Source organism: Pezoporus occidentalis, unplaced genomic scaffold, assembly GCF_034315485.1.
Source record: "Pezoporus occidentalis ecotype Australia unplaced genomic scaffold, CSIRO_AGI_Poc_V1 ctg294, whole genome shotgun sequence".
NCBI lineage: Eukaryota > Metazoa > Chordata > Aves > Psittaciformes > Psittacidae > Pezoporus > Pezoporus occidentalis.
Genome location: NW_026914874.1, coordinates 30,141 through 45,605, shown reverse-complemented (window position 1 = coordinate 45,605; position 15,465 = coordinate 30,141). Strand labels below are relative to the sequence as shown.

Here is a 15,465-nt window from a genome sequence, read left to right as displayed (position 1 = left end):
CAATAGTTCATCCTGTTTGTTACAAATACATCCCCCCACAGCTCCCACCAACCTTCCCATAGGGTCAGCAAAGGGAAGGAGCTTTCTATGAGCCACAGCACAAGTACAACAGATGCCCTGCACCAACCTGAGTCCCCAACGAGCACAGCCTCACCCCAGGGTTTCCCTGCCCTCCAGCACCCCCAGCCCCACATCCTGCCTGTACCTGCTTGGCATTGAAGACTGAGCCCCATAGAGAGAGGAGCACCACGGTGACCAGAGAGAGGTTATGCCCCACACCAGGGGCTTTTTAAGCTTATCACAGAGCATTGCCCTCAGCTGTGATGGGAGGGGAACAAGCAAGAGGCCAGGCTGAGCATAGTGAGGGCATGGTTATGGCTACAGCAACACTTGGGCTGAGAGATGAAGGGTAAGTTTGTGCAGCTGGTTACCTCCCCCAGGCCACCCATTATCCAGCAAACAGGAGGTGTTTATGCAGGGCATGGAGATCTGGAGCCTAAAAACACACATTGGGAATCTGCTCCGTGGGAAAAGCAGTTCCCAGGGGTTGCTCCCTGATTCTTCCTGTTGGTGATGCCTCATCCAGCCCCCAGCACCCTGCAGAGGCCATGAAACCCAGGTCTTTATCAACACAGAATCAGCCTGGTTTGGGTTGGAAGGGTCATTAAAGCTCCTCCAGCTCCAACCCCTGCCACAGGCAGGGACACCTTCCACTAGAGCAGCTTGCTCCAAGCCCCTGTGTCCAGCCTGGCCTTGAACACTGCCAGGGATGGGGCAGCCACAGCTTCTCTGGGCACCCTGTGCCAGTGCCTCAGCACCCTCACAGGGAAGAGCTTCTGCCTCAGATCTAACAGGACTCATGGGCGCTGTGCCCACGCTCGTGCTCCCTCAAACCCCGATCCCTCCCCTCCCTCCCATGGGGCTGCTCCCGAGCTGGGGCTCTCACCAGGAGCCAACGGGAGGTTTCCCTTGAGAAAGAGCCCTTCTGGCCCCGTGTGCTCCCAGCAGCTGCCCCGGCCCCCGGGCAGCACCGGCTCATCCTGCCCTGCGCGCTGAGCCCCTGGCGCTGCTCAGGGATCAGCTGCTGGCCCAGCCCTGCCTGCCCTGCTCCGAGCAAACACCATTGTTGGACATGGAAAGGGCAGCTCTGGGCCCCAGCTGCTGCCCTCCTGTCCCTTTCCCACCCAAAACCATCCCATTGCCAAGCCTGTGCCCACATCCATCACCAGCGCTCGGCTGCAGGGACCCCAAGGGGTGAACCCCAGCCCCGCAGCGCTGCCATTTGCTTGATTTCTCCTTTTCCCAAGGGATCAGATCCCACCAGGGCGCTTGGCAGGCAGCTGACCAAATGCCCAGCATGGTTTCAAATGCGTTTACGTCCTCCCTGCCTCTGAAGTGTGCCTTCAACAGATGGTTTACATCAAAATAGGATTGTTCAGGGTGGTTTGCAGTGACAAATTCAGTGTGACCTGGGCTTTAAGCAGCCACGGGAGGATTGCAGGGAAATGTGGCTGGGTCCCACAGGTCTGAAGGAAAAAAGTACGTAATAAATATGTTTTAAGAGAATAAGGATTCAAATAATAAAGAGCATCACTGAAGCCAGCATCCAACCTGATTTAATGTCCAGAGCAGGATCTGCTCATAGACCACAGCAGGACTTGTGAATCACCATTGCACTTCTCCAGGGACTGTTCCTGAAATGATAATGGCTTTTTCTCCTCTTTTCTTTTCCATGAAACTGTCATGAAATAGTTCCCTGTTATTAAGTACGAAACCCAACTAATTAGCACAATGACAGCCTCTAATGAGGCCCTGCTGCGTTCTGCATCTTTAATAGGAGCCGTTAATACCAAACACAGGACAATAATTAGAGGCACACGTCCCCCCATGAACCTACCCATGGAAGGCAAACGAAGCTTGGGCATTCCAGTTTATTAGAAACCTCTGTTCCTGGGGGATGCTCGACCCAGATGGGATCAAAAGCACCGGAGTGAATTTGACGCCAGTAACATTCAGTCAAACACCAGGGATTAATAAACTGGCACAAGAGGAGCTGCTCTTCCCTGTGCCCTCGGGATCTGCAGCCAAGGGGAGGAGGGTGGTGCTGGTGCCAGCTCTGCCTTTGGCAAACAGCCCCTGTCCAGCTCAGGAGGGCAGGAGGAAGGGGCAGGTCGGACACCCCTGCGATGGAGAGGTGCTGGATCTGGCTGTACAGCTTAATGTCTAGAGAGGATTTGGCTCTTAACATTAACAGGGTGCTTTTCCAGGAGCTGCTCTTCACACTGCCTCCCTTGGCTTCCCCTGCCCCGCTACCATCCTGCTCTTCCAGCCAGATGGCCTCCAGAAGGCTCCCAAATGTGCCTGTAATTAAAAAGCCTTTATTTTCAAAACCATTTCACAGCTTATTCTTGTGACAATGGGATGGGGCTTCTTAGGCTAATGCTGGGCAAGAGGGAAGGAAAACACAGGCTGGCTGCTGCCTGGTGTGTTTCCAGTCCCATTGACACAGGTTATATTTACTGTATAACTGCTGAAGCCAAGGCTCCCCTGCACCCTGCAAACCTGCAGCATCGCTGAAGCCTCCCAAGGACCGGGGCTTGTCTTCCCTGATGATGCTCAGCTCAGTCCCTGTTAACCACCCGTGCGCTTTGACTGCAGAATGAGCAAATTTAACAGTTTCCCCTCAATTCCCCTCATACTGAGTCTGGCAGGAAGGAAACCGATGGTCACATCCACAGGGTGCCCAGAGAAGCTGTGGCTGCCCCATCCCTGGCAGTGTTCAAGGCCAGGTTGGACACAGGGGCTTGGAGCAAGCTGCTCTAGTGGAAGGGGTCCCTGCCTGTGGCATGTGGGATTGGAACTGGAGGAGCTTTAAACTCCCTCCCAACCCAAACCTGTCTGGGATTCCGTGATCCTCCCTGAACCAAGATCCATTTTATTCAAAGTTCAGCACTGTTTTATTCACTCCAGCACATTCCCAATCACCTCCATTATTATTAATCAGCAGCAGAATCTCTTCTACTTCTTTAAGCAGCGTTGCTACCACAAGGACAGCGCCTCTTCAGCATCCCTGTCTCTGCAGAAGGACGCTGTGTTTTATTCCTCTTTCCTTTTGCTCAAGTCCATTTGTTTCCACGTGGCATTTCTAACCAAGGGACCGGACCCCCCCTTCCAGCTGGCAGCACTCCATGTGCTGGTGTTACAGCATAAATAAACCTCAGTGTCCCTGGGCCAGGCTGGGCTCTGGCATGGTCTGGGGAGCCCGTGGGGGCTCAGCTGGGGGGGGAATCAGTCCTCCAGCAGCTTCTCATCTGTGTTTTCCAGGAGCGTTTCCTGCAGTAAGAGCCTCGGAGCTGGCTCGGGTTTCCTGCCTCTGCAGAACAGGAAAGGGGAAAATCAATATCCCAGAAAGAAGAAACGCCTGATTCAGTGTCGGGGCTCACCTTGGGCAGGCTGGAGGTTAACGCGGGAAGCGCTTTCCGACGTGCTATAAATCACAGACTCATAGGATGGTTTGGCTCGGAGGGGACCTTAAAGATTATAAACGCATGCTTAAATGCCACCAGGGCCAGCAGGACCCAGGAGGGGAAGCTGAAGGGTCCCTGCTCACCCTCATGCCATCGTTTACATTAAAGTCAACCAGGATGCAGGGGGACAGGGCTGGATGTGGCCACAGCACAGGGAGAGCTCCGGGCTGCCCTGGCTCGGGGGCTGTCACCTCCTCCATGGGGCTGGCACAGAGCAGAGCCGGGTGCTCACGGCACAGGGATGCTTTACCCCGGCTTTACCATGTGGCTTCTGTGCCGGCTCCGGCACTGCCTGGGGGTCCCCCTGCTCAGTCGATGAGAAGGGCGATGAGCTCCCTCATTAGCAGCCTCCGCAGGCTGCCCTTTCCCAGACGGGCTCCCGACGTGGGGCTGCAGTCAGCGGTGGGGCATTTCCACCGCGGAGATAAGGAACGGGACATCCTGCCAGCTCTAATGAATCCCCTCCCGTGGCTGTGACAGCCGCTGCCCCCCCGGCAGAGCCTGGCTGAGAGCTGCGGGAGCACCTCCAAAGAGCCCGCACGCAGGGGGAAGCGGCAGGAGGAAGCTCTGGGGCTGAGACAAGCGGTTGCTTCATGAAGCATTTGCTTTATTCTGAAGCGCTTTTGCTAACAGCAACCTCCCGGTCTGGATAATCCTGCCCAGAGAAGCTGTGGCTGCCCCATCCCTGGCAGCGCTCAAGGCCAGGTTGGACACAGGGGCTTGGAGCAAGCTGCTCTAGTGGAAGGGCTCCCTGCATGGAGCTGGATGAGCTTTAAGGTCCCTTCAACACAAACCTGTTCTATGGTTCTGTGATGCTATTAAGAGCTCCCTCAGAGCACTGACTGGGTGTCTCCAGAGAGCAGGAGCATTGCAAGGTATCCCTCCTCTGGCACCATGCAACGAGCTCTCAGTTCTCTTGCTGCCTCGGCAGCAGCACGGGCACAGGCTGTGGCATCCAGCAGTGTAAATGGCATGGAACAAGCTCCCTGAGCGCATCCGCGTTACCTGCTCACACTCTGCCTGCTCATTCAGCTCCAGCCCAGTCCCCCGAGCTCGCACCCACAGGCAGGCAGGCAGCCAGGCCTTTGTGTGTGCAGCTGCCCGAGCTGCCTGTGCTCGTGCCAGTTGTGTGGAAGCGATTCATGGGCGGCTTTGTCCCGAGTTTCCTGTGCCCTGAATCCAGCTCTGCCGGTGAAAAGGAGAGGGGGGTCCTCTGGAGTGAAAAGAACTCAGGAGGGGATCTCTCTATTTACTGTTTGCCCGGTTTTCAAACACATCACGGAGCAGTGCTGTTAGCAGCATCCGAGCTTTACACAGAATATCTTGCTGTTTGCCTTTTTAAGGTGTCTCCCAAGATGAATGGGAGCAAACACTCTGTCTGCAGCTATACAGAGTCTTGGGAAATCCACCAGAGATAAGATGTTATTGCCAGGAAAAGCTGAGCGAAAGCCCTCCTTCTGCAGAGGTTTTATGGGGCTCTGAATCACTCAGAGATGGACAGGATAAGATGCTCTTGCAGCAAAACCTGTGGTTTCTCACAGACAAGCGTGCTGTGTGCTGGGGATGTGGCTGGCATCCCACCCGGGCAGGGCTCTGCGTGCTCCTGCCCTTCTCTGTGTGTTTAAATCTCAACGTGGCACTCCTGCAGCGTGTCAGAGGTCCGTCTCCCCATATCCCTACTGGAAGGGATCACGTTCCCAGCAGGGGCTCGGGGGGTTTGCCATAATATGATTTCATGTGACAAGTGTGATTAGATGCGACACGTCTCTGCAGCAGTTCACTACCTCAGAAGACCACAAACAAGCTTTAAATAACCCCGAACGCAGAGACCCCCATCTCCGTGGAACAAATAAGCACCAAGTTAAGGACTTTTCAGCGCTTTCCTTTGGGAGGCTTTGCTAAGTCATGAGCACGAAGCTATAAATTCATTATTTAGATCCCAGCCCTGCAAGAAGAGCCGTCTGGCCAGATGCCTTCACCCTTCCCAGAGCCCCCTTGGAGTTGATAGCACTCCATGCAGAAAGAGTTCATCTTAATGGCTCCAGGCTTCAGTTCCTGCCCTGCAACAAGCAGGAATAGAACAGAAATGACTCTTAGCACTTGGGGTCCTCCATTTACACCCCTCAGCACTGCATGAGATGTATTTTAATACGATATTAAAGTGGATAGTCAATTCTATCTCTTAGTTTTAGATGTTCATGGGCTTCAAGATGCAGCATTGCTGGTGTCCCCCACATAACGCAGGGATGGAGACTGGGGGGAAAGAAACCCCTGTGCCTGGAGGAAGCACTGGAGGAAACACTGGAGGAAGCAGGCAGAGGCTTTGGAGGTCCTGGAAAACCTCAGTGTTTGCAAGAGCAGGAGACAAGAGGGAAAGAGTTAAAAGCTGTCTCCAGGCGGGAGAACAAAACGGCTCTTGCACTCATCTTGCTCACTCTGCTCATCTAATTACGTTATTTAACAGGATACCCTCTCATTGATTTTAATTACTCACATCGTTTGGGAAGTAATTCACAGCACATCCCTGCAGGGCGCGAAGGCTGAGCTGGGAACAATGTGCTCGAGTCTCCCTCGCTGCTTGAAAGGAGAGGATGAGGAGGATGAGGCTCGGCCCTGCGGGCTTGGGGATGGGACCACGGTGGTCCTAGGGCAGGGCACCAGCAGAGCCGGGCACGCTGCAGTCGGGTGTTGCCACAATGCAGCCCCCTTTCCTACCCCTGCTCCTACCCGGCTCCCCCGTGCCCATGGGGTGGATGCGGTGATGCCGCAGCTGCCGCTGAATGCGCCTCAGGCTGCTCCTTGCATCCCGGCTCCCCCCTTGCAGAGCAGCTGCGGATTAAATTGTCCCTTTGATACCAACGGGTTCCTGCCAGGGACCCTGCGCCCGTGTCTGTGACAGGGGGAGAAGCTCCCTCAAACCACCCCTGGAGCAAAGAGCCGCTCGCCATCCCCGAGCTGCGTTAACCCAACCTTCCCCATCACCGCCGACCATTGAAGGCAGCTCCAGCCTAAGCCCTCCTGCTGTTGTAATGCAGATTTTAAACGCGATTGCACACAGTTCGGGCAAACGAGGCTGTGCACCCCCAGCGCACACTTGTTCCCTTCCTTCCCGACTTCATTAGGATGCACACAATCCCGGAGGAATGTTTAATTAATATTAGGAAGCAACAATGGGATGATTAAGCAAGTCCGGGCAGCTGCTATTTATACACGGGACATGTGGCACTTGTTGGGGGCGAGCGTGTCAAGGAAGGATCACTCCATGGACCCCTCTGGGCTGTTTTATTGCTTGTTGTAATTGTCTGAGGCCTTTTCTCCTCTTTGTGCTCGCTCAGGCAGAGCGAGAGAAACAGAGATTGAGCTTGTTCTGCTTAATTATAGTGAAAGCTTCCAACCAAAGAGCCTCTCACCCACCCCTGCTCCTCTTCCCCAGCCAACAAGGTCTCCAAGAACAACCCAGCAGAAGCTTTGGGCAATGGGTGCCTTAAAACTGGTCCAGGAATAGCATCCAGGAGGACACTGCAGGCTGGGAAATACCCAGAGGTGGGGGGCTTGGCCAAGAGCAGGAGCAACCACTCGGGTCCCCATTGCATGGGAAAGAGTGGGATGGGGCACATCGGGGGGGGGGTCCAGAGCCAGCCCCATGGAACTGAACACGCTCTTCAAATGGTGAAGTGATGCTCTCATTGCACAGCACCCTCACAGTGCTGCCTTTGAGGGCATTTGTTATTGGGGAAAGCTTTCTCCTTTGGTTGCGGGCAGCCTGCGTGCAACCTGAAGTAATTGAATTTGCCTTGGGTTGAGCTCTTCGTGCAGCTGCTAAAAATAAATGCTCCATTTCTTGTGCTTCCCAAAGAGCAGCAACCAAAGCAACTGATGAAAAATGAAAAGGGAACGGGAAAGCCACGGAAGGGAAGCGGCAGCACCCAAGTGCCATTGGGAATGCACAGCTCATCAGAGGAGGAACTGGGCACCCAGAGCTGGCTGTGGTGGGACTCAGGGTGCCGGGCACCCGGTGCAGCCCCTCCCCAGCCTCTCCCCCTACAATAATCTCCTTCCAGCAGCTTTTTGGGCTCCATCCCTGTGGAGGAGACACCGAGGAGCCTTTTCCCTCCTTCCCAAGGGCAGCGGCTTCGCCTCCGGCTGCTCTGACTCATCCTTATTCACCACCTCACACTGGGTCAATTACTTCAGTCCTGGCCCCGCTCTGGAAGCTTATCTCATCCCAAATCCTTCCTCAGTGCTGCGTCAGAAGGAGAAGGCCAAGAGCTGCCGCTAATCACATCTGCATCAGGTATTGAGTCAAAGGGAACACCCAGAGCTCCAGGTCCTGCTCCTGGAATAACCGGTGTGAAACCTGCAGCAGTTTGCAATGAACCACAGCAAACACCAGCCCCGAGAGGGGCTTTCTGCTCTGTTGTCCTCCCGGCATGGGATGGGGATAATGGGTCTTCATGTCAGGACCAAATCAATGCATTTAGGTCAGAAAACCCCACTCCAAAGATGTGTTACCATTTGCTCCTGTGAGATACAGGAGGATCAGCATCCCCCAGTGCTGGAGCCCTGCAGAAAATGTCTGTTTTCTCTTGTTTCCATTGGAATCCATGCGTGTTTCTAACAGGATTTCGGGCAACAAGAGGCTTCTGTTTGCCATTTAGGTTTCTTGCCGGATGTCTGCCGTTTCTGCAGTAGACAACATCAAAATCCATTGACCAAGGTGCATGTTATAGAAGAGAAACCCACCAGTACGTAAGCATTGGCTTCGCTGTGTGACAGAAGGATGCTCCAGCTCAGTTTGGCTGCGCTGTCATACTCTGGGTTTAGCTGAGGTTTGTCACAGCCCTTTGCCCTGAGGCTGCGCTGTGCCTTTCCCTGCATCCCATCACTGGAGCACGAGACAGCCACTATCAGGTCTCCCTCCTTTCAAACATCATTCATCAGAAAGGCTTAGCCCACAGGAGCTCCACTGCAGTCACATTTAATAACAGAAACACCTTCAAATCAAATGAGTTCTCCCATGAATGTAAGCCAAACTGACACAGCAGCTCGGCACTGCTTGGTTCCAAAGCCAAATGAAGAATGGTCGTAGGATGGTGGATGTCTGTGACCCTCAAAACGTCACACTCACCGTGGGGAAGGTTCAGTATAGGTATAACGTAGCTGAAGTCAGTTTGTGCAGTGACTTGTGACAACCTGGTTAGGAAAGAGCAGAGCTGCAACACTGCTGGCTCTCATAGAATGGAATGGTTTGGGTTGGAAGGGAGCTTAAAGTTCACCCAGCTCCAACCCCTGCCACGGGCAGGGACCCCTTCCACTAGAGCAGCTTGCTCCAAGCCCCTGTGTCCAACCTGGCCTTGAACACTGCCAGGGATGGGGCAGCCACAGCTTCTCTGGGCACCCTGTGCCAGCGCCTCAGCACCCTCACAGGGAAGAACTTGTGCCTAAGAGCTCATCTCAGTCTCCCCTCTGGCAGGTTCAAGCCATTCCCCTTGGCCTGTCCCTACATCCCTTGTCCCAAGCCCCTCTCCAGCTTTCCTGCAGCCCCTTCAGGCACTGGAGCTGCTCTCAGGTCTCCCCTTCAGGAGCCTTCTCTTCTCCAGGCTGCCCCAGCCCAGCTCTCTCAGCCTGGCTCCAGAGCAGAGCTCTCCAGCCCTCGCAGCATCTCCATGACCTCCTCTGGCTTTGCTCCAACAGCTCCACGTCCCTTTTGTGTTGGGAGCCCCGGAGCTGAACTCAACTCTTCCACCATTCACTCAAATGGATTGCAAGAAACTTGATTTCTATTTAAAACACTTGTGGAGAGCACAAGCCATGAGGAGACAAACTCACTGTTAACTTGCATTGAGCTGAGGAGCTCAGCTCCTGGGGGCTGCGGTCCCTGTGGGGCTGCTCTGAAGGACCCCCGGGGGGGGTCTCAGCATCCCATGAGCAGCAGTGGTCCCGTGCGGCCCGAGGTGATCGCCACGGCCGTGTTCCATCGGGCTCATGGCATGGGAATGGCGCCGGCAGCCGGAGCATCCTCCCCTCCGCAGCACAACGGGCTCCTTATCCACCCCTGCGCCGCTGCAAGGAGCCACTGGGGCCTCAGGCCTTGGTACCACCCAAAGAGAATGTTTGACCACGGATGTTTGACCCCTGGGACTGCGGGAGCGGTGCTGAGGGGAGGCGCAATCCCTTTGTCCCAAAGGGGATGGTAAATGGGGATTTCGTCATGGCCACGCCAGCCCGACCGGCACCTCTGACTGCGCGGCTGCAGCTCTGTCACTGACTGGTCCAAGCGATGTGATCTTCCTGTGCTGCTGCTCTCTCTGAAGTGCATCCGGTTGGAGACGGGGACCTGAGGATCCAGGACAATGGGGATAATGGGGCATCACGGACCACCCCAGCCTCCCCCTGCTGCTGGCAGACACAAGGAAGGAGCTGAGTTCACTTGTGTGCAACTTCTCTGCACAGTGAGGGGGGAAAAGCTCATTTCAGTCACAGGATTCTTTCCTAAGATCCCATCTCAGTCTCCCCTGGGGCAGGTTAAAGCCATTCCCCTTGGCCTGTCCCTACATCCCCTGTCCCAAGCCCCTCTCCAGGTTTCCTTGCAGCCCCTTTAGGCACTGGAGCTGCTCTCAGGTCTCCCCTTCAGGAGCCTTCTCTTCCGCAGGCTGAGCTACACTACAACATCAGCAGCACCCTGCAACACCAAGAACATGTTGGCAGCAGCAAACCCAGTGGCCTCACTGAGGAGGATGTGATGTTTCCTTCCACAGCTCCTGCTTTGCTGCTGTGTTCGGGTCACAATCCACACTTGCAATCACAGCTCCGCAGCCAGGCAGGGCACACCGGAGCGGGCAGCGAGCAATCCAACCCCAACGAGGCTGTGATTGAAAACAACCTTTAGATAACACCAAAGACAGATAAACGCAGGCTGAGCAGTGTGAGAGCAGCGTCTTTGTACAGGCAGCAGCGAATTGCTTTGGCTCAAACTCCCAGCTCCCATCAACACAAACAGGAGCTGGGTGGCTTTGGGCACTGCAGGGCTTCGTTGACATTTTCAATGTGCTCCTCTCCTCGGAGCAAGATGTTAACTTTGCTTGGTTGGATGCTGCTCAAAAGCAAGCAGCTACTGGAAGGGCTTTGTTGTGCCCTTTCTTTAGGCCATTCTTCGGTAAAGCCATTTTTAGCCCACTAAAACATTAAGCACTGAGTGCTCCGGGACACATCCGCTCGGACATAAAACTGCAGCATCTGCTCAAGTGTATCCAAGGGCAGAATTTGGGCTATTGTGTTAAAATCCATTAAAGAGAATCTTAGCCAGGGAGAGGAGGGGTTCATTGCGCAGGGTACAAAGGGAAGTGTGATGAGAGGTGTCCTCCTCACCTGGCTGGCACCAGCAGAGACGGGGCTGCACCCCACGAACCCCAGAGCCTCCGGTTGATGCTGTCCGACACCACCATCTAGTGGCAAAGCCGGCAGCCTTGGGGAGTGTCTCCCCCTCGCTTTTGACCTCTTCCTGCATCTCTTACACCGGATTTACTCCACCTTCTGCATCCTGGAGAGCACCGCAGGCTCAGGCAGCCGTTCCTGCCTCTCCTGGGGCGCCAACACCGCCTACAAACCCCCCCTCACGCTCCAGTTTTGCAGGAGGGGAGATGTTGGAGCACGCATCAGGGAGCACCTCGGGCACCCAAACTGGACGCGGACTCCGCTTTCCCCAGCCCAACCGGTTACACGGTGTGAGCAGCCAGACCGGGAGATGCTGCAGACGTAACGTTCACATCACCCACACACGGCATCGCTTTGCCACCGACACCTCCATCCGCGTTCTGCCCCCCTGTGCGCGCTCCCGATGGTCCCGGAGCGCGGCGCGCACGGCGGCGCTGGTCCCTCGGCCGCCGCTTCTCAGTGCTGCCACCTCGTGGTCAAATCGCGGTACTGCAGCGTGAGGAGCCGCCGCTGCCTCCTGCCGGTACCGGCGCCGCGGAGCTCCGTTATCCCTCGGGATAACGCCGCCGTGCTTGTCGCTGCTTTGCGTGGTATCCATGGTGGGCTGGAGCGTGTTCTTCTTTCTCGTCCGTGGTATCCCCCGGCAGTGTTTCTGCTCCCTTTATATGGATCTGTGTCTGTTTGCTGTCTCCAGTTTTTAGCGTTTCCCTTTCTTTCCACAACGGTGTCACTTTTTTAACGTTCTTTTGTGGTTTGTGCTTTTGTCTCTGCGTGGTTTTGGTTTCATCTCCCGTCATGAACCACACTGCTCTTAAAATGCTGCCGCTGCTGCATCGAGCTTTCCCTAGGTACCGGTCCCTGACTCTCCTTCCATTCTCATCACTGTTCCTGGTTTGAAGTCTGGATGTTTTTTGGGGGTTGAGGCTTCCTTCAGCACTGATCTAGTTCCCTTAAAGGGGAAGCACACAAAGCAGTTTCATTCGTGTGTGTTAGCAAAATGCACGTCCTAAACACAAACGTTACCTGATGCTTTAAAATCAAAGCACAGACAGCAGGAGTCAGCCCAAGCCTCACCATCCTGCTCCTGTGAACTCGTTCCTTTTTGATGTTTAGCACCAGGCCTGTGCGAGAAGGAGGGGAGCTGCCCCCTCTGCAGCCCAAACACTGCAGGAGGTGGTCAGGAAGCTGGAGCCATGAGGACAGAGCCCCACTTCCAAAGGCAGGAGCATCTCCCACTGAAGCATCCCAAGAGCCACAAGAGAAGCCAGAAATGAGTTACAGCAGAGCTCTGAGACTGCAGCTTCTGCAGGGGCACTGCACAGACTCCAGTGACTGCAGGGACTCCCTGACCTGGAGCCTTGGGGAGCAGGGGCAGGAACACTCAAGGCCCTCAGTGCATTGACCCACCAGGATGATGGTTTCTGCTGCCTCCATACAGAGGTGTGTGGCTTTGTATGTTCAACTTGTTCCTGTCATTGTCTTGCTGGGAAGTGCTGATTGCACAATGGTGTTTGTGTGACCTGAAACAGGAGGAGTGCAACGCTGTGATCTGTCCTGACCAACCCTGGCATGTTCAGGAGGCTTCACCTTGCCTTGGGCAGGTTCTGTTCCACTGACATAAGCAAGAAACCATGCTGAGAGGTGATGCTTGGGCAGCCCTTACTGAGCTGCTCTTCCCAGAGCTGCTGTGATGGAGCTAGGAAACAGGACAAGGAAGGTGAAGGGCTATGAAAGGGATTGAAAAGAAAAAGCACAAGCCTCAAAGCAGATTAACAACTTTAATTTCCTTTCATGGTTCATAGAACCAATAAACGCATGAGTGGAAATACACTGCAACAGAGTTCCAATACTGCCTCAACCTCAAATTCAAGTTCAGACTTGCACATTACCCAGCTCTACACCCAACAGTCCCCTGAGAGCACACTGCTTCTAACTACACTGTGAGAGATGCTAAGGCCACGTGCTCTTCTTAGGGTAACTGTGGGGTAGTTACACAAAGGATTAAGTTAGCTCTCAGAGTAACAGACAAAGAACCCTTAAAGAAAAGGCTCTACAAAGTAAACTTTGCTAATCACCACCAGTGGAGATAGAGGAGCTTTTGTCCTCCCATGTGTCTGCCCTGTGGAGAGGATGTGGGTTTTCTTTTACAGTGCTTTTTGCTGGTACTTCAAGCCAAAGCAATGGGAGTGCTTCAGCCCCAAACAAACCCAGCTGCCTGAAGTCACTGGAGCAAGAAATCTGCTGTATGTAACTTGGCCCCAGCTCTGCTCACCCTGCACAGGTGGAAGGGAACAGGGCGGGAGCGCTGTGGCACTGCTTGTAGGCACCACCTTTGAGTAAACCCTTTGCAAGGGCTGTTGCTGCCAAGCTGGCAGGGGGTGAGGCCAGGCACCTCCTCAAACAGAAAGACAGGAAAACGTGAAAGAGAAGGAAAGAAACCTCCCATTTTCAAGCAGTTATTGATTAAATCATAAGAACACCATCGCATTCCACCTAAAGCATTCTTGTATTTCTTGCTTCACACAGGAAGAGGGAGCAAGCACAAAGGTTTGACTAAAGGAAGCTCAGCTTTTGCCCAGCTGAGCTTTGTGCAGTTCGTAATGGTACTTACAGCGAGCTGTTTGCATATAGGTTGGTTTGTTTCAAGTCTAGATACACAGATGCTTTGTTATCTCCCTTCCATCCTGCCATGAGAACTGCTCATAGCAACAGTCTTACTCACTCCAGAAGGTAAGGTACATTTCAGACCCCTGTTTTTACATCTGACGAGGCAGTATTGGTGAAGGAAATGCCCACTGATGCTTATAAAGTTAAAGTGCCTTTTCCCCTTGGGAACAGGTCTGACAGGCTGCTCGGGTGCCTCTTCAATCACAGGCAGCCCAACTCTCCCCTGCTGAGCAGGGGCTGGGTCACAGAGAAAGCAGGCAGGTTGTGTAACAGGAACGAGGAGTCATCCTCTCTGTGGAGGAGAAGCAAAGCAGCTGGCAGAAGGCGCAGCATCCAAACATCAGCTGGATGGGTGATGCCCATGCAGCTTCCTGCAGCTCCGCTCCTGTGCCTCTGCCAAAGGCAAGTGCTGCTCTCCATTCCTCTGGGGCTGCCTGCTCGCAGAGGTTCCAGAAGGAAGGTCAGGGTCTTGCTGTCACATCTGCTTGTAGGCCCTGGTCAGTCAGGTCTGGGCAGTCACAGGCCTGCCAGGGCTCTCTACTGAAACCTAGCGTACAAGGAGGAACTCCAACACTGTCATTCAAAGCTACCTTCAGCCTAATGGAGTCACACATGGAATTAAGAGGATGATCTCAAGAGCAACAATTCCTTTAATCACCAGCCCTCTCTAATATACCCTCTTCAAAGTGAAAGCTAACAACCACAAGGAGGTCACTCTTGGCTCTCTGCAAAGCACAGCCAGCAGCACCTCCACATCCAGCCCAGTGCTGCAAACACATCCCTAACCTCTAAGAGCTAAAGAAGAACTAAAATGATCTCGGGAGTGCCTGATAAAGGGAAGTGACCAACAATTCAAGCTGGGCAAAGAAACAAGTATATAAGAGCACAGTAGGAAAACCAAAGTTGACTCCCAAGTTATTTGCTTGCTTTTGAATACTTTCCAGGTCTCAGCTCATTCTGGCATGGAAAACAGAGGCTTCTCCTTGCATAGTGAGTTGTATCACTTTAGCTAAACTGATTCTAGTGGAGCAATGAGGAGAACACAGAAATCCATTGGATTAAGTTTTGGGGAGTTTGTTCAGCTAATAAAAACCCCAAGGGTTACCTAACCTTTATAGTGCACCTTCCATCTGATTAATAAAGGAGAATGGCACATAACCTGTCACCTTTCCTAGCACTCAGCACGTGGCCATCGCTACCTGTTCTGCTCACACTGGAAAGCCAATGCACCAGAAAGGGTACCTCTCCTCAAACACAAAAGGCATGGGGAAAAACCCAAATCAAAGTCTGAAATAAGATAAAATCCAAACTCTGCACACAGGAAAGATGCTGCGTGTGACAGGGCAGGGAACGGGTGCTCACCCCTAACACAGAGCGAGCAGAAAGTTGCACCCTTCTTTGGAACAGCCTCTCCCTCCACAGCTGCCCCTTACGCTGCTTCATCCTTCAGCACATCAACCATGTATTGCCTCAACTAGCAAAGCAAAGAAGCCACATTCCAGTTTGTCTTCAAGAGTGGATTTGATCCTTAGTTTCAAACGACATTTCCTTTTTTCCTGTTTAAAAGTGTCTACTTTTGTATTTTACTGTTTTAGATGTAAAAAAAAAATATACATTATTTCCCCCTTCCATGCTTGTAGAGGGTATTTCCTCACAAATCAGAGAAAATTTCACTCACTGACCACAGACATCACTGTCTTGCAGGAAGAAGTGCTTGTGCTGACAGTACTGCTCTCCACTGGCTCAATTCTGGCATAGAATGGTTTGAGGACAGCGTATAGGAAATGCATAGGTCATTTTGTGACTCCAACCAACTGCCTCCACCCCTGTTTTTTTT

General features: G+C 53.5%; 1 protein-coding gene across 1 annotated transcript in view; it reads left to right on the top strand.

The window, feature by feature from the left end:
• The window catches only part of RHOC (ras homolog family member C), a 421,559-nt gene extending 417,864 nt beyond the window's left edge, over nucleotides 1-3,695 (top strand). The window contains exon 7 of the transcript XR_009966253.1: nucleotides 3,682-3,695. The gene's annotated coding sequence lies outside the window, so the exon portion shown is untranslated. The remainder of the gene's footprint in view (nucleotides 1-3,681) is intronic.
• Nucleotides 3,696-15,465: the final 11,770 nt, after the last annotated feature.